The sequence below is a fragment of the Terrapene carolina genome, unplaced genomic scaffold (genome assembly GCF_002925995.2).
Source record: "Terrapene carolina triunguis isolate 2854851 unplaced genomic scaffold, T_m_triunguis-2.0 Scaffold84, whole genome shotgun sequence".
In the NCBI taxonomy this organism is placed as follows: Eukaryota; Metazoa; Chordata; order Testudines; family Emydidae; genus Terrapene; species Terrapene triunguis.
The window spans coordinates 27,678,231-27,689,797 of record NW_020664435.1 but is presented as its reverse complement, the minus strand read 5'-3'; positions in this window follow the sequence as shown (position 1 = coordinate 27,689,797).

Genomic DNA, 11,567 nt, shown 5'->3' with positions numbered 1-11,567 from the left:
CCAGAAAACACAGGAATAAAAGTGCTAAACTGTAGAAACATTAGTGCGGGGCTTTAACAGAAGTGTTAGAGCTTTAACTAGAGTTGTTCAAACAGTACTTCAACAGGTCAATGAGCACAGCCACCCCCCTTTTTGTGAGCTGTTAAAATAATGGCAATTCATCTGTGTGAACTTGAGAACCTCTGAACTCCAGTTACTGTTTGAACACCTGCATCACTCCATCTGCTGTATATTTGTTGTTGTTCTTGACTGTGACAAATCTTTGTCCAGCCTCTCCCAATTCACATGCTGTGCTAAACTAATCCCATCCTCTCAGTTCCCTCGTGGGCCTCAAACAGTTTCTCTTGCAAGAACAGTTGGCTTATACTTTTATGCAGATATTGTCTATCTTCAGGAGCAAATAAGCAGCCAAGGCTCAGTTTGAATTGGAGTTCAAAGCAGAACATATTGATCAAATAAAATTGTTTGAGTATACCTGTAAATATTTGTGACAAGGTGTACTCAGCCTTTGTTGCTTCCTGCTGGGGCCCTGCAGCCCTACTATACTGCATCTCAAGAAGCAGCCAGCTGAGAAGAAAAGAGCAGCAAAGGTGGGTCCTCCAAGCTTGCCAAAAAAGGAATCTCTGGAGCAGCCATTTTGGAAACCAGAGACCTGATCCTCCCAGAGCTAGAAGAGCAGATTTAAAAATTTTATTAAGATGATGTTAGAAAAAAAAAGTGAACAGAGTTTGAGCATAGAAGTGTCTGGTTATCAGGTAATAACGTACAGATTATCGAGGGTGCAAAGTTTGGTTTAAAATCAGGTGGCATAAGGAATACATAATCTGCAATATCCCCGATTGGGGGTAAAAGGTTGATGGGTCAAAGTACATGCATTGAGATATGAGGGTATGAAGTTCATAGAGTTGCTATGTTCGGGTGTGGAGTATAATGAGTGGATATGATGATGAGGTTGGTATGACCCTCATTTGGTGAGATTTAATGTTCAGGGAGTTTATGGTTCCAGTTCATATGAGCCAACGGAGAAGGTCACTTGGTCCCTTTCTTGTAGTGGGGGAACGATGTCACTCTGGATCACGCCTCCTGGTACTGTCGGTGGCCGGTGATGTGCTCGATGTAGATGGTCCAGGGACATCTACATCGAGCACATCACCGGCCACCAACAGTACCAGGAGGCGTGAGCCAGACTGACATCGTTCCCCCACTACGAGAAAGGGACCAAGTGACCTTCTCCATTCTAACAGCCTATCAGGGCCCTGCTGGCCCAGATAAACGGAGGGTGCTCCTCTTTGGCCAAAGGCACTTGAGGACTAGTTGGAGTTTTCTGGCTGGGTTTTGCATTGGTGGGTTTGCTGGGAGAGAGAGGACCTAAGAACATTAATCCTGAACTAAGAGTGAAGCTAAAGGGGCTAGGTAGAAAGAGGCCCAGGGAAGCAGCAGCAATGAATTGAATCAAGCAGTATGTAGCTATTGTTTATAGGTCCCTGGGTTGGAACCCAGAGTAGTGGGTGGGCCTGGATTTCCCAACCAGCCCCGGGTAAATTAGCATAAACCCCAAGAAGGGGATGTAGCTTATTTGGGAGCTTGAACACTGGGCTGAATTTAAAGGGCCCAGGGCCAGTGCTGTACACACTAGCAAGGGCAGATAGGTTTTTTTACTATTATTATTGGACTCTTTAATACCATGAAAGGGGTTCATTTGAAGTTGGTGACTTGGCTGGAGGGGGTAAGCCACTGAAGACCCACCAAGATCAGCTGACAGCCTGCAGGAGACACCAGGGGCAATAGAAGGACAGCAATATCACACCCAGCCACAAGAAGGCACTCAAGGTGAGTGCTCCTTCACAGTATTAAACAAGAAAATGATGCAAAGTGATGTGTATAATAAAAATAAGAAGGGTTACATGCTGGCTCAGATTTTCTGATCTGGCCAGACTGCTTGTTGCAAGACTATAAATGGTAAGCTATAAATGGCTTTTAAGTCAGTGTCACATTTTTATAATCCAATAGTGGGAGGGAGAGGGGGTATATTTGATTTCCAATATAAGTTAGAGCAGCTTCCAGGCTACTCTAACTGATCCCTGGCTGCCTCATACCAAGTGGCACAAACCAACTGGAGTGGGGCCCAGCATCAGTTCTCCGACTTTCATCTACACCTGTATAAATCCACAGTAACACCGATTAAGGGACCACTATAAATGAGAGCAGTATTTGGCTCAAAGTGGTTAATATATACTCATAACTATAGCTGGGCAATGACTGAAAAACAAATGATTTGCTAATACTTTTTAGAATACAAACCATGTGTTTGTTCTGTGGTATTCTTTGCCCCTTCTATTTGCTTTCTATACATTTTTGTTCTCAAGAAAGTGAAAGTGTTCTCAGGAGAATGTTATTTCAATTCAGATTATGAAATACTCTGTATTAATGTTTAAAATAATTCCAAGTAGAATTCTTTTGAAAAACACTTCCCCAACTCTTCTCCCGTGGAGTGAGTCTGCCACATTGCAAGTAAGGTAGCATAGATCTCCTACTGTCAGATATTTTAGCAACTTCTAGATAGGCCAGAACAATGGTTGTTGGGATGGGTTACTTTGATTAATGGGACCTTTGGCCTGAGTAAGGAGAGTAGGATAAGGCCCTATATCTTTAAAAAAATAGTTCTTTGAATGGCAAATATATCACCATAAGTATATAAATAAAATTTAAAACTGCACAAGACTAAGAACAAAGAAAATAAAATACAAGAGAAAAGTCATTCATATTCAGCATGAATTTAGGACTGACATTTGACTTTATTGTACTGATATATAATCCATTTTAGCTAAAGATAAAGTGAGGTTCTCAGTTCATGAATGCAAGTGACATATGGAGAATAGTAAGAAAAATAATATTAAAGGATTTAATATAAAGGTTGGTGTCCAAAGTTGGTTCCTACTTTAAAGTCCAATATCTAGATGTATGAAAAATCCTGACAATTAGACATACTGATTATATTTTGCTTTTTTGAAAAAAATTGTTCTATGCAGAGTATTTAGGGATCAGTGCTATCCATATACTGTATATGTAGACTATTCTATTTGGATCCTTCAGCTTCAGTGGAATATTTTGTTCTCACAGCTAAATCTTGGGACCCATTTCCCATGTATACTGGGTATCTTCTTAGGGAAGGTGGGAGGGAAAAAAACTGAGGATCTAAACAGGGAGCTGGGTGGAGTCTGAGGGGGAAGGGAAGATGTCCTCACTCCTAAATCTACAAGAGTGGTTTTGGAGCCACAGCATGGAGGCTGGAAAATAACCCTCCCCTGCACCACCTCAACTCACTTACTGTGCACTTCCACACAGGGAGCCTCAACAGAGCAGGTCTCTGCACCATATAAGATGCACCTTGCACAGCTGCCCTCAACCCCTAACTCCAATCTCTTGCTGTGCAGTGGAACTGTTTCATTCTATTTCCAAGATAAGGGAGAAGATGGATAGAGTGGGGGAGATGGTGGATAACTGAGGCTACAGGGGTGGGGGCTGGATTTGCCCCTAAAAATACCTAGCTCTTATATGGTGCTTTTCATCTGTAGATAGGGTTGCCTTGGAGTCTCCAGGAATTAAAAATTAATCTTTCATTAAAGATTATTTCACGTGATGAAACCTCCAGGAATACGTCCAACCTAAATTGGCAACTCTACCTGTAGATGACACAGCACTTTTACAAAGGAGGAAAGTATTATTTTATAAATGGAAAAACTGAGGCATGTGATTCAATTACTATTCTGGCCTGTATTATTTCTGATAATAAAACAGGAAACCTATCCTGGATTGAAGAACCAGGATTACGCATGGCATTACTAAACACACACAGGCTTACGTGAGGATTAACACTACCCATATTTGCTAAAAGAATCAGTGCACAAGCCTGCTCAAAATCAGTCCACAAATACAGATCTCTCTAGACAAACAGAACATATGTGTTGTAAATTATGGTGTCTTCGTTGTGTTCAAAATTACCATTTTCTGTATTAACCCAAAGAACATAAGTGCCATAACACTGCTCAGTGGTCTTCTAATGTGCATAATACATTAAAGGAAGTGACTACAAGGAAGTTACTCTCTAATAGATATCTTATAATCTTTACTGCTAACTCATATGAATAGTTCTTTATGTACCATGAAGGCAAACAGGATCTCGAGACGAAAAGTCACTTTAAAATTGCACAAGCGGTTAGGAAAACAAGGAAAGTTATCCATATTGATTAACAGTATTTGAAATTATAAACTATTATTTCCTTGTCAGCCAAAGTGCATGACCTTCCTAACTTTCAAAAGTATTTTTAGCTAAGAGTGTCACTTTATGCAGTTCTTAGATACATCTTAATGTGGAATAATGGTTTTGTCTCCAGGGTAGATGCTTATTGTGACCGAATACACCCTGGTATTCCCCTACACAAGACTGTAGTAATCTTTGTACAAAGGATGCCGTGTAAAGTATCATTTGAAAACTCGTAATTTGTTGGCCAGTATTGTCCTGGTAAAATGTGTGGCAACATTGTATGTGAAGTTACAAGATTTCCCTGTGTGATGTTATTAATATGTTCCAAACCCCACAGTCCTGCCAAAGCAGAAGTCAGGTCTGTCCTAGACAGAGGAAGGAATGTGTGCATTTAAGCAGTAATCAGAATAATCAAGCAGGAAGGGAAAACAAAGGAAGTTCAAACAGGTGAGAAAACCAGCAGAGAACATCCTTCCATTTAGACTCTATCTCCTGGGTCTCAGCTGGAAATGTCTATCAAGACAGGGACTGAAACTATAAAAAGGAGGGACAAACACCCAAGGCTGATATACACCATCCGCATGTGTTAAAATAAGTACCTACCACGTAAATCCAATACAGAGAGGTAGTTTGTTTAAATCAACATTTTGGGCTCTGTTGTTGCTGATCCCAGTGCCTTTTTTAAGGGCAGCAGACAATATCTTCCCAGAGCGAGGGGGGCGAGGGGAAGTGCATCCACTACTACACTCCTTAGGAAAGTGTAGAAAAAGTACCATTCTACTACCACAAACCACCTCTGCTAGTTGGTGTACCTGGGATGGGGCTCTGCCCTGCCACCTGTGGGAGATAACAGGTAGTAGTTCCTGTGTTCTCTGCAATTGTGGTTGGCTTATATACAAGCCACACGTGGAAGGGGAAGGCTTCTTGTACTCTCCCCATTCTTTGCACACCTACACAAGGGCCAGACTCTATCTGGTCCTATACTTTTAAACTAAATTACAAAGGGTTTAATTTTTCTCTCATCTATCTTCTGGCCTGCTGCCTTCCTTTGGTGCCATCTTTCCTCTTCTTGTCTTGCTTTCCCTCTGCTCCATTTCTCTTTGGTTCTAGTCATTTTGGGACAGATGTTCAAAGGTATTCAGGTGCCTAAAGATGCAGGCAGGTGCTTTTGCAAATTCCACTAGATACCTATGTGCATCTTTAGGCACCTGAATGCCTTTGAAAATATGCCCTTTAGTATTTATCTTGTTTCCTTTCCTGCTTCCTCAAGTCACTTTGGGTTTGCCTACACTTAAAATGCTACAGCAGCACCACTGCATCACTTCAGTGTAGATGTCTCCTACGCTCAGAGGAGAAAAGGATTCTCCCATCAGCATAGGTAATCCATCTCCCCGAGAGGTGGTAGCTAGGTCACTGGAAGAATTCTTCTGTTAACCTAGCACTTTCTACTCAAGATTTACCATATGTTGGCTTAACCAGGCCACTCAGGGGTGTGGATTTTCAACATCCCTGGGCTATGTAGTTATGCTGACCTAATTTTCCAGTGTCGACCAGGCCCACATATCTAATCTCTATACCTTTCATTGCTTTCTCCTCTCACTTTCCTTTATTTCCCCCTCAATCCATTTCCTTTCCCACTATCTTTCTTATTCTTTTTCACTGCCCTGCTAGCTTTAAATAGGCTGTATTTAATATTATAAACAGCTATGTCCTGTGGTCCTTGTTTCTGATATGTATAAGGATACAATATCACTAACCTCTGCTAAAATGAGATGACCCAGAATATATGATTTCTCTTCATACTTTAGGTAAGAAGCTCCTTTAGCTTTCTGAGGGAAGTTGGGATAGTGGAGGGCCTGAGTTTAATTCCTACTGATGTTGCACGTACAATGGATAGAACATAACTATTGTATCTGTTGTGTGGATCTTCACATTGTTATACAAGAAAAGCACCACATTGCTGATCTCAGCCTTTAGTTTTCTCATTGGTAATAACACTTTCTAGATGGACACTTCTGTAGTTTCAGCCACCACAATCAGTAATTGTTTCAAAAAGTAGCTTTCATGGAGCCTGAAACTGAGCCAACCAGGAACCTTCACTAAGTACCAGTCCCAGAAACCATGTAATTTGGGAGGGGGGGTGAGGGAATACTGTAACAGTCTGAAATTCTCCTTCCAACCACGTACTAAACTATCCAGATTTTTGATTACGTGGCTATAGTTATGCTTTTTTGGCTATCAAGGGCATTCTTATAAGTAGTGTTGATCATACCAGGAAAAGCAGCAGATGTGTTTAAAACCCAGGTAGAACTTAGAGACATTTTCTCAAAGCAGGAAACCCAATATACCATCTTTTTTATATAACATTTCCTACTAATGCTCTCCCAAAACACTTTAGTTAACTCTGTAACTGTTTTATCTTTATAGAGCTGAGCGAGTCATTCATATTTGTTTATTTTTATCTTTTTATCTATTTGCAAATTATCCATGGACAGATCATTGAATTCTCATTTAGTTGTGATTCAAAAATATTTGTATTTCTTTAGTGAAAATTCCTCAACAGAATATTTTAATTTCTAATTGCAAATATTTTAACAGAATATACTGTAGACCATTCATTGTAACTTATTACTCATAAGCTATAACTCGCTCATAACTCAATTTATGTATCTTATATAATTGAGTATAACTTTGCATTGTGTATGTTGGTTTGTAATAATCACAGTTCATGTTGTGTTGGTGAGTTACATAAAGAAGAGTAAATTGTGAATTTTACATTTGAATAGACACTCAAAATGCACTTTCAGAGAATATTTGAGAACTGGGGCTAACAAACTATTTTGTTTTGAGAATAGTTATGGTAGTAAAGTTGAAAAGGGATGGAACTGATGAGGTGGAGAGAGGACAGGTGCTACAAGGAAGTCAGTGGAAGGAAAAGCAACTAGAGCTTTCACCTATCCTTTTAGTGGCCTGGAGAGTGGACACGCAGAATCTTAGTACCTACCACCAAGGGAGCACAGGGATTCCTTCCTGCTTATTCCCCCAGAGTGATGCACAAAGAGGGGATGGGATGGGAAGGAAGAGGAGCCATAGCTACACACCAGAGATTGCATCAGGCCAGTTTTGCACAGGGGACTATGTTGCATAAGGGTTGTAGGAGTGTCTGTACCCTCTCTGCACACCATGGAGCTCTCTCTGAGGCAGTACAACTCTGCACCTCTAATTACTGTGGCAGTGCTGTCTCTTATGAAATATAAAACTAAAGTTGACTGTGTGAAGCCATTAAAGATTCTGTGGCACATTTTTACAAGACTGGGTTTAAGTTACAAGTAGAAAATATTCAGGAATTACAACTAGCTTTTGATCAGTAGTATGAGAGGTTCACAAAACCTCAAGCTCCACAAATGCATAATTAACATACACCAGTATAGACTGAGATCCTGAACTGTGGCCAAGAAATGCTCTCCCAGTCTTGGGGCCATCCTGGCACAAAGCCAGTTGCTGGCATAAATTAGAGAAGACAGGGGGCGGGATGGAGGAAAACTAAATTGCACTGTTGCGGGCTAGGTACCCCCATCAGGGGAGTGCCGGGTTGTGGGGAAATTAAGATTGGGGTTTGGTGGCGCAAGTGGCCTGATCTCCCATGTTCCTGTAGTGGCCCTGCCTCCCAGGGCGGTGCAGCCCAGTGGCCAGGGTCAAGGGGACCCAGAGTTGGGTGGCAGCCATGGTACGGGTACCCAGACCCTCCCTACTCCACGGAGTCCCAGCCCAGCGCCCTGTCCATGGCAAGTGTATCCACCACATGCTCAGCAAGGGTGTTCCCGAAACATGCTGAGTCTATCCCCAGTTCCACAACTGGAGAAATGTCTAGTTCTCCTGGGCTACTTCCTACCCTTCCTTCCGAGTCTGGCTGTCTCAAAGCATCCACCGTCTCCTTTCCATTGGTGGTGGAAGGTGGCTGGGGGTCAGTTGGAGCCTCGGCTCAGCTGGCTTCAACGTCTTGGAGCTCCGGCAGTCTCATGTCTGTTCCCTTCTTTCACTGAATTCTATATTAGCCACTTGAGCCAACTTAAGTGTGTCCCCACAAGGGAGCTGTATCAATTTAACTAAATCTGTTTCTAAATTGATTTAGTTACTGCAATGCACTTTTTGTGTGTAGACAAACCATTAGGCACAACTCTTCTCTGGGCTATTCCTGAGGTGGGGGCTCTGCTGCCCCCCTGGTTCTCAGCTCCTCACCTAGAGTACAGCAGCTGACCGGACTCGGGGTGAGGATCTCCCCACCAAAGGTGAGAAGCCCCGGGTGGCTGCCCCCCAGCTCCTGGCTGGGAGCATGGAGGCAAGAAGACCAGGGGGCAGTTGGGCTCCCAAGGGGTAGCTGCAAGGAGCTCAAAGAACCAGTTGATTGCATCCATTAGCACAGAGGTCGGCAACCTTCGGCACGTGGCCCATCAGTGTAATCCGCTGGCGGGCCATGAAACGTTTTGTTTACGTTGACCGTCCGCAGGCACAGCCCCCCGCAGCTCCCAGTGGCTGCAGTTCACTGTTCCCGGCCAATGGGAGCTGCAGGAAGTGGTGCGGGCCACAGGGACGTGCTGGCCGCCGCTTCCTGCAGCTCCCATTGGCCCGGAACGGTGAACTGCGGCCACTGGGAGCTGTGGAGGGCTGTGCCTGTGGATGGTCAATGTAAACAAAATGTCTCACGGCCCCAGTAGTGTAGCTAGTGGGGTGCAGGGGAAACAGCCGCTTCCCCTCAGCACGTTTTTAAAAAGCGGCGGCCTGCCGGCCGGTGCTGAACACCTGCAAGCAAGGGGGGGGGGCAGCACGACTGGAGGAGCGAGGGGGGGCGCAGCAAGGCGGTCCGCAGCGCGGCCGGCAGCCAATGGGGGGGCGGCCGGTGCGGTCAGAGGAGGAGGAGGCAGAGGCAGAGCCGGGGGAGGGGGGGCGCAGCATGGCGGCCCGCACAGCGTGGCCGGCAACCGCGGCCGGAGGAGCGAGGGGGGGCGCAGCAGGGCGGCCCGCGGCGCCGCGGGGGGGGGGGGGGGGGGGGCGCAGTGGGGCGGCCAGCAGCCGTGGCCGGAGGAGCAAGCGGGGGGCGCAGCGGGGTGGCCCGCACAGCCGCGGCCGGAGGAGCGATGGGGGGCCACAGCAGGGCAGCCAGCAGCCGCGGTCGGAGGAGCGAGGGGGGGTGTAGCATGGTGGCCAGCAACCGCAGCCGGAGCAGCGAGGGTGGGGGCGTAGCAGGGCGGCCCGCAGCCACGGCCGGCAGCCACGGCCAGGGGAGCGAGGTAGGGCGCAGCAGGGCGGCCCGCAGCCGCGGCCTGAGGAGCGAGGGGGGGCATAGCAGGGCGGCCCGCAGCCAATGTGCCGGGGTGGCGGGCACGGCCGGAGGGGGCAGAGCGGGGGGGGGGGGGGGCGACAGGGGGGGGGGGGGGGGGGGCGAGCGGACAAGGGGGGGGGGGCGGCACAGCCAGAGGAGCCAGCCAAGGGGGCGGGGCGCGGAGCAGCCGGAGGAGGAGCCAAGGAGGGGGCGTGGCCGGAGGAGGAGCCAAAGAGGGGGCGCCTTTTTTATGTTTGCTCCCCCTGCTCTTGGATCCTGGCTACGCCACTGCATGGCCCACCAGGGATTACCCTGATGGGCCACGTACCGAAGGTTGTCAACCCCTGCTTTAGCACCTTCCAGCATAAAAGTACCCCCATCTCAGTTTTAAAAGGTTGACACCCTGAATCATTCATCTTCAAAGGGGGGGCGGGAGCACACAGAGCTGCTGGCATTGAGAGAATGGGAAACAATGGAATGGGGAGGTGGGGGGAAAAAAGAGAAGCCAGCATGTGGCGAGGGGAGGAAAGCGGAGAATGAGGTAGGATACAGAGCCTCTGCCGTGGGGGAGGGAGAATGGGGGACAAGGGCAAAGCAGGGTGGACATGAGCAGCATATAGAGCCTCTGGCATGGAGAACAGGGAGGATGGGGGGCACCCAAAGCCCCTGGCATGGTGGGAAGGGGGGCATAGGGATTGAGGGGTGCACACAGAGCTGCTGACATGGGGGGGAGGCAACTGGACACGCACAGTGGGGAAAGGGGACTGAGCCCCTGGCATGAAAGAAGGGGTGGGAAAGTTGCAGGGAGTCCCTTCAACAGAGGGTAATGGGGTGGAGGGCATACAAGGAGAGCTCTCTCTCATCTGCATCACCAGATACGGCACAGATGCGCTGATGTAGCGCTTCTAGTGTAGTCTAGCCCTTAGTTTGTACAACGTGCTCAGTCTACAGAAGCAAAAATCGTGTGACCCTCTACGTGTTAATAATCAGTCTTTGTTTGCAAATTCATTCAGCAGTCTAGGGCCTTCATAAAAATAAAATCTCAATTCCACCAAGCTGCGCTAGCAAAACCACATAAGCTATCTGCTCTATTTGTAAGAGCTCTATCCTTTGATCACATTATCATGTGAAATGTACATAATGTATAGCTATATTATCTGCTCATTCAGCTTTTCAAAACCAAGGAGTTCTACAGAATAACATCACAGTTGTTAAATAGATACGTGGAATTAACACAATCAGATAAGGAATGAAGGATTGTTTGTCTGAAATATACCAAACATGGCTATAATCTCTGAAGGTGCAGTTACATAGCAACTGTATTCTACAGTGGCATAGTGTTAGTTTTTGAAGTGCGGGAGCTTTAGACCAATATATTGAAATGAGCAGAATGAATGAGTGGAGACTGCTTAGCCCCCAATCATCCAGCGGTGACCCTACCTGTAGTGTAGGCAGACAATGCAGCTAGTTAAAAAGAGAAGGCAACAGCAAAGTACAACAAGAAGTAGAAATTTCTAGAGGATTTCAATTCCAAATATGGTTGCAGGGTGGAGGGGAGGGGATATTTAAGAGTTTTGCTTAAAAATGTGTTTTACACTCTGAAATCATTTAAATGTCAAAAGAAATGTGATACTCTCATTTTCCCAGTTCCCCTACCTCTACCCTCCCAAATTCCTTCTGCCTTAAACTCAGGGGTGAAAGTAACTTAAAGGACTTACTGGTACGCCAGAGTCCTGAGTGGGAGCGTGGCCTCAACTGGAAGAGGTGTGGCTTCAAGCAGAAGAGGCGGGACTTTTCAAGATTTAAAGGCCCTGGGGCGCCGGCTGGGAGCCCCAGGGCCTTTAAATCACCTCAGAGCTACCAGCTGCAGAGGCAGCTGGGAGCCCTGTGGCTCAGGGGTGAATTAAAGGGCCCGGGGATCTGGCTGCCATGGAGCTCCAGGCCCTTTAAATCACCGTGGGAGCCCTGCCTTAAAGCGCTGCC